This window comes from Vanessa atalanta, chromosome 14 (genome assembly GCF_905147765.1).
Source record: "Vanessa atalanta chromosome 14, ilVanAtal1.2, whole genome shotgun sequence".
NCBI lineage: Eukaryota > Metazoa > Arthropoda > Insecta > Lepidoptera > Nymphalidae > Vanessa > Vanessa atalanta.
In genome coordinates, this window is record NC_061884.1 from 6,017,372 (window position 1) to 6,030,421 (window position 13,050).

The 13,050-nt window shown below is 31.9% G+C and overlaps 1 protein-coding gene across 2 annotated transcripts in view; it reads right to left on the reverse strand.

Annotated features, from left to right (window-relative positions):
• The window catches only part of LOC125068941, a 191,329-nt gene extending 181,119 nt beyond the window's left edge, over positions 1-10,210 (reverse strand). For both annotated transcript variants that reach the window (XM_047678332.1, XM_047678331.1), the window contains exon 1: positions 9,862-10,210. The gene's annotated coding sequence lies outside the window, so the exon portion shown is untranslated. The remainder of the gene's footprint in view (positions 1-9,861) is intronic.
• Positions 10,211-13,050: the final 2,840 nt, after the last annotated feature.

Sequence of the window (13,050 nt, forward strand, 5' to 3'; positions counted from 1 at the left end):
ACGCTGTCGGCTGACTCAATATATTCTCATGTCTCGGGGTTCAGAGATAACTCTAGCCTCTATTAGTCGCCATTTTATACGTGCAGCGTGTCACCCCGACTCAATTTATGCTCTACTGAGATTGATTATCCAATGTTTTATTGTTTGAAAAGAGCATGACGGCATTGTTTAAGCTGACGCGCGTCTTCCAGTCTCGTTTGTTGACATATTTTTCTTACCTTATCATCAACAAGAACACTTTTGTAAATGTTACGAATGTTTTTTTATAAAGCCGATGATAAATAGCTAGTCTGGTGTAATAAAAAGTTATTCCTCAGTCTCTCACGCTATTTCAAAGCTTAACTTAATTAGCTGTCGTCTGTAGTCTCGGGAGAATATCGACATGAGAGAAGTGATGTTTTTGCGTTGAACCGAGCGGCGATTAAGCGTAAATTGGCGTATAATATCGCGAAAACCGCCTCGAAGCTCAGAGCTGTCAGTCGCTGAAAATATTTGTCTGTTATCGTCGAGGAGATCTCATTATTGACGGGTTATTTATAGTCGTTTGTTCAACGCACACTTCCTCTCCACTGAACATAATATAATTACAAAAGCTTTAGATGCGGTCTTGTTTACCATAACGAGATTTCTTTCGCTCTGGTTTGGAATTGATATTTTAAAAGTTTTTGATAGAGCAATCTTTTATCTTCAACCTATTAAATACATTGGATATATATAAATTAATCTTATTTTATACACTTCTAGCCGTGAATCTGATAGGAAACATTATTCAGAAACCCAGATTTTCATTTATCATATTGCAAATAGGCAAATTTCTTTACAAACTTTCATCCCCAAGTCATCCTCTTAGGTGATAAGTTTTCTATTCTTCTTAGATTAGGAAGTTCCACTTTCATCCTAAGTTTCACACCCTCGGTTATAATTTTTAACAAAGTTTTGACAACTGTTTTTCATTAATGTAAATGACGCCTAAATAGCGATTTTCATATCTGTAACATCAAACATGACGAATCTTTCATAAAAACTATTATCTCCTTTTTAAGCCCCTTATGAGATGAATTATGGTAACTCATTCTTTTAGTAGCTCACCTACATTCGTTTCATAAGGAATTCCTGTACAAAATTTCATCTACTTTGACCCTTCAGCTTAGGCTGTTCGTTATACATCAGTCAGTAATTTTAAAAATTCATTAAGTGCTGTATTTTTACTCTATTTAATATGTAAATTTAAAATTAATAACTATATCGAGTTACGTATTATCGCTTAGCTAGAAACATTATCTAAATGAGATATTAAGTTTTTGGAAACGTTAAGATATTGATAGAAATATAATATACGATATCAATCTGAGTGGCGACAGTCCGACCGACGACGTAACTTTCATAATGACACCTCATAAATTTCCGACAACCTTGCAAATTTTAAGTTGAAAGGCTTCAGGATGAATAAAGCGTGTCGAGAGTGTACTATAAAGTTTTCGAATGAACTTTTTATTAATTGCCGCAAGACGGACTGAATTTTATATGTACTTTACGTAACTTGGTATCTATACGACTTCGAAATAAATTTCATACTACTTCGTTTAAAACGATTTAGTTATAAGAATGGTAAACGACGATCTAATAATATATGTTGGTAAAGTTTCGAAATAAATGAATGGTAAATATATACACCGTAATTTTTTTTAATGTTATTCTGTTTGACTTATCACACATCGCGTAAACATTGCTAGTTAGATTTAAATAAAACTCGTGATTATAATAGTTTATAACAAGGTTGATAATAGGTGATGGATTAAAAATCACGTTTTTTATAAATAACTATTGACCAAGGTGCGATTTCGTCAACACTTTTATATTTAAAGTAAGGCGCTATAAGATAATAAACAAAAGTTGTGCCTGAAAATATCTAATATTTTTTTAAAACATTGCAGCTGAATTCGAATTCATTCGTGAAACTTTTTTTTAAACTAAAAATAATTTCCAATTTCAAAACAACTCTAACAAATATGCGCTACGTATTTGTACAAAACGCTTCGGATCACACAGCTAACACTAATGGTTTTACATTCCAACAGAACGGCAACGTTGCTATCACAGAACACTATAGTTTTCGCTTGACTCGCTTTAAAAATTATCACATCTTAACTTTATACAATATTTTCAGACGTGATAGAAAGTTTTAACGCTATTTCGCTTCAGATAAAATATGTACGAGAACATGAGAAGTATTTAAGTACATTACAAATTAGATATATACGAATATATACGTATGTCTATTACTACTCTCTTAATTAAGTGCACTGACTACTACGGCGTATCATGTTTCTATGAGTTTTAGTTTTGAGTGTACTTAATAAAATTTCCAATTTTCGTTTCGTTGCTTTAAATAACTTTCAAAGTAAAGTTTTGTTTTTAGTACATTTTAGTTTCTAAGTATCGCTTTGCCTCAATTACGACTAGTTCTGTGATACGGCCACTGTTTGTAGATTAGCAGTTGGTGGGACAAAAATTACACCTCCGTCTGACGAAGTTTTAAACTCAACAACTCAGTATTAGAGTTGGAATTTGTCCAAGCTGAAAATTTGTAACTTTTAGTGGAACTAAATTCTACTTGCAGTTAATTTCCAAAAACATTTCAAGTTTGTTAATTATTCACGTGATCAACTTTTACATAGTATTGGTGTAAGTATACATATATATGTTTTTAAATTTTAACTTTACTAAAAATGTTCTCGAAATAAATCTGAATAAAACCCTGATGTATAAAAATAACTATAACAATGGAATACTAGCCCAGTTGATTTTATTCTATGGAATCTTTATTCGAAACGAATTGTAACTTTAAAGTAATTAAGTAAAATGATGATTCAAAAGTGCTCGTAAGAGTACGAGCGAGCTCGTATTTTTGTTTTATTATTTATTCAGGTTCGAACGATTATACATATTTTATAGTTTTGGTCGACGTTTTCGCATGTATGCGACATATTCAGATCAAATTTACAATAACAATTTTACTTCGAAATAAATTAATAGTATAAAACATTAATAAAACCAATAATATATACAAAATTGCGTATATTGCTGACCAATGAAGAGTTCCTTGGAGCCAATCCTTGGAGTAAAATCAGGTCATGCTAGTAACAAAAACGCAATGTCATCGGAACTAAACCAATATATATATGCCTATATATAATAATGCGCCACCAACCTTGTAAGATGGATGTGTTGGTATGTGTTTGTGCAAACAGGAACACACCAATACTAAGTGTGCTGTTTCACGGTAGAATATCTTATGAGTAGGTGGTACTGGTGGTGGTCGTAATGTAAAATCTTCACTCAGTAGGATAAGTGAAGTGGTTTTCATTTATCCTGCAATATTTGTTGTAAAAAAACTAACAAAAATTGCAAGAGAAATATGAGCTCATAATAAAAGGTTCAGGTTTTTAATTATAAAATATATTTACGCCATATTGTCACTTTTTTGCACGAGCGCACTTCTTACAACTTGCGATTGGAATGGTAAGAATAAATTCCCCGCATTGTTAACAGTTTATTCTGAATTCAACGCTTATAAAAAGTGGGATGAGCAACTATTAATTCACAAACGCTTATAATATTAGCAAGGATTATAGCGTTTTTATGTTGACATGCAATATGAAAAAGCGGACTCAATGCATCATCACCTTATGGATTATTTATTTATGTAATACATCCACATGCACGCTTGGCTGGTCTTTTTGTTTTAACAGGGTTGCCGAGAATTATTCCTTCTAAGCAAGCCGTTATCAGTTTAAAAAAAAAACTTTATTTAGTCGCTCTTTTGGTCTGAAGTCATTTTGCTCCTAATGGTATAAGTACATATATGAATAGTTCATTTATTATTTAGCGTTCCTTCATCAAACCGACAACTACTTGATGATGGTGTATTAGACGATGATGATGATGTAAAATTAATATATTTTTAATCCATTCGAAAATGAATGCACTCAATCGGCTACGTAGCTGCAAACATCAACTTACATTATACATTATTTCGTGGAAATATTCTACGTCGAGCTTTTTATAGCCTAATTCTGGGAACGTACTGTACAGCGTAATTAAAATCCGACACAGATTGTTAAAAAAATATATATATATTAACTAGAGTTAGCACTCAGAAGCAACGTTTTTTTTTTATTTCATCCAGTTTTAGATGATACCAAAATATCGACACCGCAGATTTTTCAAACGGATTAATATTGAAATAACTTACACAAATATTGTTCGACGTTGCAATGAATGCATCCTCTCCCCAGGCAATTGCGACGTAGCGTCGACAATTTATTGTTTGCATTTCTATTGAAACACATCCTATTGGCACAAACCTATTTGCGGATATTTATAGTATTTAAACTGGCATACAAGAAAACTTCAATGAAATATTGTAGTTTCATACGAATGTAAAATGTACTCAAACGCCCACGTAGCTTTTGCTACCTCTGATTTACTCGCTTATTGTTGACCGAGTCGTCATATTTCTATAACGAAATAATATTTACGAAATCGTTAAGCTAATATTCCATAAAAAGATTATTATATCAAACAAGCAAATATTTTCCTCAACCTCAAATGGAATCATATTTCTTGGAATCTCTCGAAGTCAGACAAAGTATATTCTTAACCATGGCTCGAATTGATGATTTTTTTGGAATAATCTCATGTTTTATTTCATAATCGTTTTCAAATATAAATTTAACAAAAAAATCTTACTTGGTATTTAAGGGTGCATATGTACGTACGTACATACGGCTGGGCAGATACTACCTACTCATCATAAATTCTACCGCCAAGCAACAGTATTTTGTATTGTTGTGTTTCGATGTAACTACATGAACAAGGGACATAATAACTTAAGTTTTTAAGGTTGGTGTCGCATTGGAGATATAAGGAATGATTAATATTTCTTACTAAGCCAATGTGTATGGGCGTCTTTGGCAACTTACGATCAGGTGGCATTTACTCGTCCGGCTACCTATTTAATAAAAAAAAGTCTCACGCTGTCTTTATTTCTCATACACGAGAGTGATCTTGATCATCATGATAACCTTGTAAATAAGTATAAAACATTGCGACACTTAAGACGAATAAATCTAATCCAATCACCAATCTGTATGAAACTTTAAGGAAAAGCAATCTTTTAAAATATTCTTCATTAGCTTAGGGACGTCTTGCGCATTTGTTTCGAGGGTATCCGTGAGGAAACAGCATTAAACTTTATAACAAAACATTTAACAAGTTTACAGTCGAGCCAAGATAGTCCTAACACGCAGCTGTTATCGCGTGAGCAAACAAAACCACTTTGTGAACATGGATTTACGAAATAAAGTGAACCGTTACGTTATTCGGGCACCACTCGCTTCGTTTCCTCTTATTGGGATTAAATAAAAGCCTCTCGTAATCGTATTTACTTTATTTATACGTCAAATGCTACGGATATTATTACTCAAAGAATTATTTCACGTTACAGTGTTGTGGATAGGAACGGTTATGTTTTGGTTTTAATTATGTTCCACTGTACAATAAGGTATAACTAACACATGGATTGATCACAAAAACGGATACTACAATGTAATATGTCAAAGGCTACGTTATTTATATAATAGGTCAATAAGTGAAATATTTTTATTTTTTTATAATGAGAGTAACCATTTAATTTTGAACGATGATAATTAATTTAATGTCACATAACAGCTCTTTAAAGCAATTAAGAATTTAATACGACTGTATTTTTTTATAATACCTAATTTTAACCCAAGTAATAAGCATATGTATGGTTAGCTGATAGTATCCGACCCATTGTTTTTAACACTTAATAAAAAATTACAACGATGATATGATAATATTTAAGTTCATTGACGTTAGAAACTTTATACGTATTTGGCATTAATTGACGTATTTCAAATTTGTCGTAAAAAATCTATTATACTATTTTATTTACAAAGTATTTGGGTCTTGCGAGGGTAAAACGAGTTCTTTTTAAATTTTTAAATAAGTGATCGCAATGCTTCATAGCATTTAACCTTCTAGTTGGAAGATTTGAGATTTAACAAAAATATTTTAAACGGATCAGCCAAATGAAGAAAAGGTCGCGTCGACGTGATATTAAAAATAATAATTAATAAAATATTATTTTGAAATGACTACGTAATTTCCACAAAAACTAAAAAGTACTATATTAATAACGAGGCAGTATATCGATACACTAACATTTACATGATATGAATTTATATTGTAAAATAAATACATCTATTTACAAACAATAATTTAATCCCAAATTGGAGATGAAAGGGCAAATATGTACATTACCATTCTTTTTTTAGGATTATTATAGGATAGGATTGTAAAATAATACAGTTAATATGATAAACGAGTAAATCATTTTGATGTTGCGCGGGTGACTCTTGCGAAGCGTCACCGACTAACCTTCCGCATTACGGCACGTCTGTTTAGCTCTGTTTAATATCAACCAATTAAGGAACAACGTTAATAGCATTAAAGTTGCCTTCTCCAAACGTCTTAGTTATGCGCACTTGTGTTCAGTGCAAGATAGAGTTCTGCTCGATGAAGTCTCACTACAGTTGGCCAAGTAACAAAACTTGCTGCAACTATATTAATTTACTACTTACCAGCTTGTTGTTACAACTGTATGAACTTCATTATTCTATCATGATATTAACACAACAATTATATTATATATACGACGACTATGTCTTAAACCTGCAAAAAACGTTTTCATAACTCTCGTATAATTTCTGATATTATTATACGTTTTTTAAATATGCTACGAATTAATTTACCTACTGCAAATTAAGCGCAACGTTTAAACAGATTCCATGCTCGCAGTTAAAATATAGAACCATAGAAAAGAGATACAACTGGTCAAGATAAAGCGTGCAAAATGCAAATTTGTATTATAAAAATTATAAGGTCTAGAAAAAAAAAAACAACTATACTCAATAATATCAATCACAATTTCCTTAGACTTTTATTTAGGACATCGTCTCGCCAATTGACGTATAAAAAATTGTGCCACGTTTTGTGTTTCACTGTGTTAGATTGTAAGCTAGCGTAATTAAGGATCCGAGATATATCTCTAGATCTTAGATGACAGCAATATGTCAATGCTTAGCCTGGCATGCTTGGTCTGAAAATGACAATGTGGCAAAGTTGACTAAGACCAATGGCCTAATTGCTAGCCTTCCTGCCATCTATAACAAAAAATTATATTCATTCGTTTTATAATACTGGGAACAAAACTTAAAACAAATTATATACTTGTTTTAAATGATAAAAGCCAAGAGATTCCAATCGTGTTTGCGACTTACAAACTGAACGTCGAAACCGATCGGAGATGGCTGATAAAATAGTTACCTCACAAATCCTATTAATCGCGAGACAGGAAGCAAAATACTTTTAGAAACTAGTTAAATGAGTTATCGCTAAAATCTACCAGTCAATAATCCGATGAGGTATAAAAAAAAACAATCCAACTTACCTTTACTGAACCTGTATCTTCACTGGCAATCAGTAAAGATGAGCAAATGAGCATTAATTTGGAACATAGACATATTCTTACTAGTAAGAGTTATCGTAATAAAATCATGGTATTTAATTCTAAATTTATTTCTCTCAGATTAAATTCGAGATAAGCGATGTCAGTGACGACACAGGGACGTCAATTTCAGAGAGTTCGCAAGCCAATCCTCAGTTTGCGGCGTCCGAGAAGGGTCAAGTATTTGTTTGGGAATCAAACACTCATCTCCTGTCCTGTTTGTCTGTGTCTGAATTGTTTTAGGATTCCACAGCTCCGCTGCAAACTTAGATAAAGTTATCTTATGTTTGCAAGCGTACTAAACTTTTGTTATTGTATCTATATTTAATTACATTTACAACATATTTAGAACGTAATATTTTTGGCACTACTCATCATATAATATTTTCAATAATTAGTTATTCCAAAATATCACCTATATCGAAATCAAAATCTAGCTACATCGATATTTGTGTTATTAAATTTAGATATTTTTTGCATAACTTAACTTATTTTGGCGATGAAAGATTTAATACAATTTCGATCGTTAAGAAGAAACAAACTACTCTTTCGAATCGTTATTTCCTTTTTTCAAGAAGCGAAAGCTGCTACTAGGAAAAAAATCGTAAACAATTCTTCGAAAACGAACTATATTTATTTTAAAAAACGTTTTCATTATTTCTTTGCATTATTTAACTATTAAAACAACACTGTTTAATTGAATTTTAATGGATTTTTAGTCATTCTAATATAAATTCGGTGTGAATTGAAAGTCGTAGTTCCAGTCGATTTTTCGACCTCGTACTGGAGATCGGAGAACTCGGTTTGAATACAAGAGTTATATTAATTAGTGAGAAATGCAAGCAATCACTGGGTTGCAAATTTTGCTTAGTGAATTAATATAATCCTAAAACCTGTTTATCTGCATCATAATCTTATGATGCATACATTTGTGGTTTCAATGTTGACTAAGCCTTAACTTTCATAATAAATTTTGAAGTATCAGAGCATGTTTTGTATATTACGCGAACATCGATAATTCTATTATATTGTCAACATTTAAGCGAAAATTATCGCGAAAAGTTTAATTCTATTTTTCATCTAATATAAATAAATTCTTTAATAAACAAATTAAACGTCTATGACGAAACGCTTTCAACTTTTATAATATCTGAACAATAAGCTACAATAACGACTTACGATTTTCGTTTGTTGACACTACATTATAATATAATGTCATTTGTCTCAAGCACTTGTCAACACAATAATCACGGAGGGTCGTCCAACTCGTCCACAAGGTATCCACGTGCGATGCGGGCGGGTACTAAATGTCTAACTGCGCACTGTGGATGCGCAGTGCCCTTAACATACCCCTTATTAACATTACCTACCGAACCCTTAAACAAAGAACTTCCAATCAATTAAGGTCAAATTCCCGCGCCGCGGATACCAAGCTATGGCGATGAAAAGCATTGAATCGACTTTATTTTTCAAACGCTCCAAACTATGCTCATGGTTTAACACTGGCATATGACGCGGTAAAAGAAGAAAAACGCGCAATATGCGCCGAAAGGAGACGGTTATATACAGATTAGCTGTCCGTTCGAGTGAGATGGCTTCAGTCATTTTGTAAGCTGATAACCAGAGGCAGCGAACAGAGCGAGGGGAACCATATTCTGGCGCGACTCTGCATGAATGTAATGAATTAAGATTCATTCGTATAAGCAAGACTTTGTGCCTTTGAATCACGCTTTAATTAATACAAAAGCTTCATAGTTTTAAATTGTTTTCATTAGCACTTTCGAATAATAACCAATTATAAAAATGTCGTTTATATTTGTGTTAGTAGATTGTTACTTTCTTATTGGCTATTCTAATAAGGTTAACATTCATTATGTGGAACATTCATTATATTTTAGTTATTTATTATTTCAAAGCTGGAAATATAAGATGTACGATTGTAACAATACCTTTGTAAGATTAAATATTTTGAAAGAATACGGCAGACTCAAGGTCCTACGACCTCCACGACACTAATAGAAAACTAAAAAAGTACAAAAGATTACAACTGCCTCTACATTGTTTGCTCTCTAAGCTACATTATCCCTATCGATTCAAGGATACATCTTTACACCAAAATACATGCGCTACGATATAAAGATCTAGGTACCTACGTTTTAAAACAAAGCAATTGTGAAACGAGACCAAAACGGTACTCATTCTGTGCATGTGGTTGGGTGGGCCATTACAATTACACACTCATTGAAGGTACAAGAGTTGATTTTTACCTATACATCCGTGGAAATGCAATCCATCATTGGATCCTCGCGTATCCACGATCGCGGCACGCACACAAGGCGCCAGCGCGCACACTAGCGCACTACACCTCCTCACGCGAAGGGAAAATCTTCACACACGACACAGATAAACATGTCAACTACTAGACATTGTTACCCTAAAGTCCTTGCACGTTATTCACCACAAATCACTATTTTGCACATATCATAACACAAACAGCTTAAATTAACACAGAAACACCCGATTATTTCGCAATATCACTCGCGTTCGAGTCACGAAGACGATGGTTTCGTCAAAAATACGCGTAGATGTTATAGAGACGATTGAACGACTGTTCTCCCCGCCCTGTTCCAGAGGCGAATGGCGCCGCCATATTGAATCTCGCTTCAAGGGTGCACAGTGGAGCATCTAGCGGCGACAGTAGAAACAAAATCGCGCGCTGTTTATGATATATTTTTCAATGCTTTCAATGTTACGATAAAAAAGTAATATGTTGGAGTATCAAATACGAAACGAACAATCAATTACACCGTCTTACGAATTTATAATGCGAATGTATACATCACTCGTAACTTTAAAACAGATTTTTGTTATTTTTATTTCAGTTTCTTGTTCTCACCGTACAACGTAATGTTAGCGATTTCCGTCAGAGAGCGCTGACTGTACAATTGTCTATAGCTTCATGGCTGTGTAAATAAAGATGTTTATGTTGATCCCATCAGTGCCATGCGATTTAGTGAGTTTTATCGAATTAACGCTGTTTAATTTATGGCTTTCATTATAATATTTTGCGCGTGATACGGTTAATTTCATCTAACTAACTACTGATTATGTATTCAGAATGCAATATCGAAATGCTCTATTTTCATATCATTATAATTAATGTTTTACCATGAAAAGCTTATTTTATTACTTAAAATTTTGTTTTAATTATAAATCAAGCCAAGATGGCTAAGTGGTTAGAACATATAAAATTGAATCGAAGATTGTTGCTACAAGCCTGGGAGAAAACCAATATTTTTTCATATTCTTAATTTGTGTTTATGATCTATCTCGTACTTTGCGGTGAAAAAAAAACATCGAAACGTCACGGGTGAAATTATGCCTCATTGGTACAGCATAGTGAAATAATTCCAAACCTACTTCTCAAGTAGAGAGGCCTTGATTTTACTTTATATCAAACAATTATTCTATGAATTATGTTCTTAATTTATATCGTTTCTTTAATACTTTACAAACTTTTCAGCTAAAAAAAAGCTTCATGACATAGGTACTCTATCTACTCGTAACGTTTAAATCTGTAATTTTTTTATTGGTCATACAAAGTTACAAACACCATTTGTGATTTACTTTGTATTGAAACAAAAATATACTTATAAATAATTGTTTAGATATCCGTTCGGGTGGCGAAATCACAATGCCATATATTTTATTCATACGTATTATTGCTGTTATTATATTCGTAGATTTCGTCCAAATTCTACCAACTGGAAGATCATTATTAGTAAACAGTATATTTATTTGTACTGTACAATATGTCTATTTTTGTAGTTATAATAAATTAATAGGTAATTATATAATATATAGTTTTGTTATTTTTCTAATAAAGAATTATTATGATTTGGTTATCAAAAAGAAAATTGAGCTAATTTTTTTTTATAAATGTTTTTGATCTATAAAGTATGGTTTCATATTTGCAAAAGTCATTAATTTAAGCAACAACCTCAATTTAAGAAGTAGGGTATTTAAATTTAACAAAATATGAAGAAATAGATGAACATTTGCTAATATTCGTGTCCTGACTCGTGATAAACTCAAATAAACAAATTACGTTTACTAACGTATAATTAGTTGATATTCCAACATATACATAAGTAAATAATATAAATTGTTAATATGCTTACTATAATTTATTTTTGCCTACATTTTTCAGTATAAGTTATATTCGATGATGAAAATTCCATCAAAAAACAAACAACCACACAAGAAACATTATGAAGTAGCGCTGGTCTATACATAAGTATTAGAAATTCAAATCACATTAATTTAACTTTTATTTATTTATATCTATAAATTGTAACCTTACTTATAATTTCAAAAGCATAAATAAGGAGATTCATTTTATTTTTTTAAATAATAGTTTTCATATCCTTTTTATGAATATTGTATTTTTACTTTATTATTTTAACTGTGAAAGGATTTATTCGAGCTTAATTTTCATAAAAGGTCTCGATCGATAAATCCAACGGTATCATGAACTAGCGTATAATATATTTGGATAAGGAGCTCAAGTCGATAAACAAGTCTAGCTAATTGTGGAGCCAGGAAGTTCTAACCTAGTCCGTGGAGGATCTTAGTGGAAAGCTAATTTTATTTTTAATGCATTTTTCAATTGCTTGTTGCCTGAAAATATTGATCAGAATGTTGATCTATGAATTATAAACTTCTCAGTCACAGGTGTGTAGGACTACTAGTTTTCTAGTCTCAGAATAACTAGGCAGAAATATTAAATTACTATAGTCGGGACATAAAGCCAGGTTTTCGAAATTTGCAGCTAAATCCGCTATACATTAGTACAGCAGTTAAATATATACTTTTATGAACAAACACAGAAATTCTCCTAAAAACTATAATCATCGATGTTACTTTAAACGTAGAGTCAAACTTGGACTTTGAAAAATTTGTCCCTCTGCAATAACTTCCTAAGAGGAAGTTTATAAAACTGATAAACATTCGTAAAGCATCCGTTCGTATAGCTTCTAGAAACGATTATTTTTTGGAATAAATACTTGGTATTATCATATTAATTACCCATTTAACTTTTTAATTAAATAAACGTAACAAATGAGTACGTTATGAATTGAGTGAATTATTACAAGCATTTATTTAACTCCAAATGTTAGTACAAAAATATAATTCGGTGATCAAAATAGCTACTAAATTTTAAATCAAATCAACCCAACCGATGGGTTTGAAATTGGGTTTGCATACAAAAAATGGTACTGGTGACAATACAATCTGGAAAATAAAAAGTTAAATTTATTCAAGATGGCCGCTGCAATGCTTGTTTTCAAAAGACATATTAATTATATACAGTTTTATAACATTATAGTTTTCAAATAAAGAATCCAAAGACTCTCTACTAACAAACCACAATATCTATGGGTTACTAGGTTATA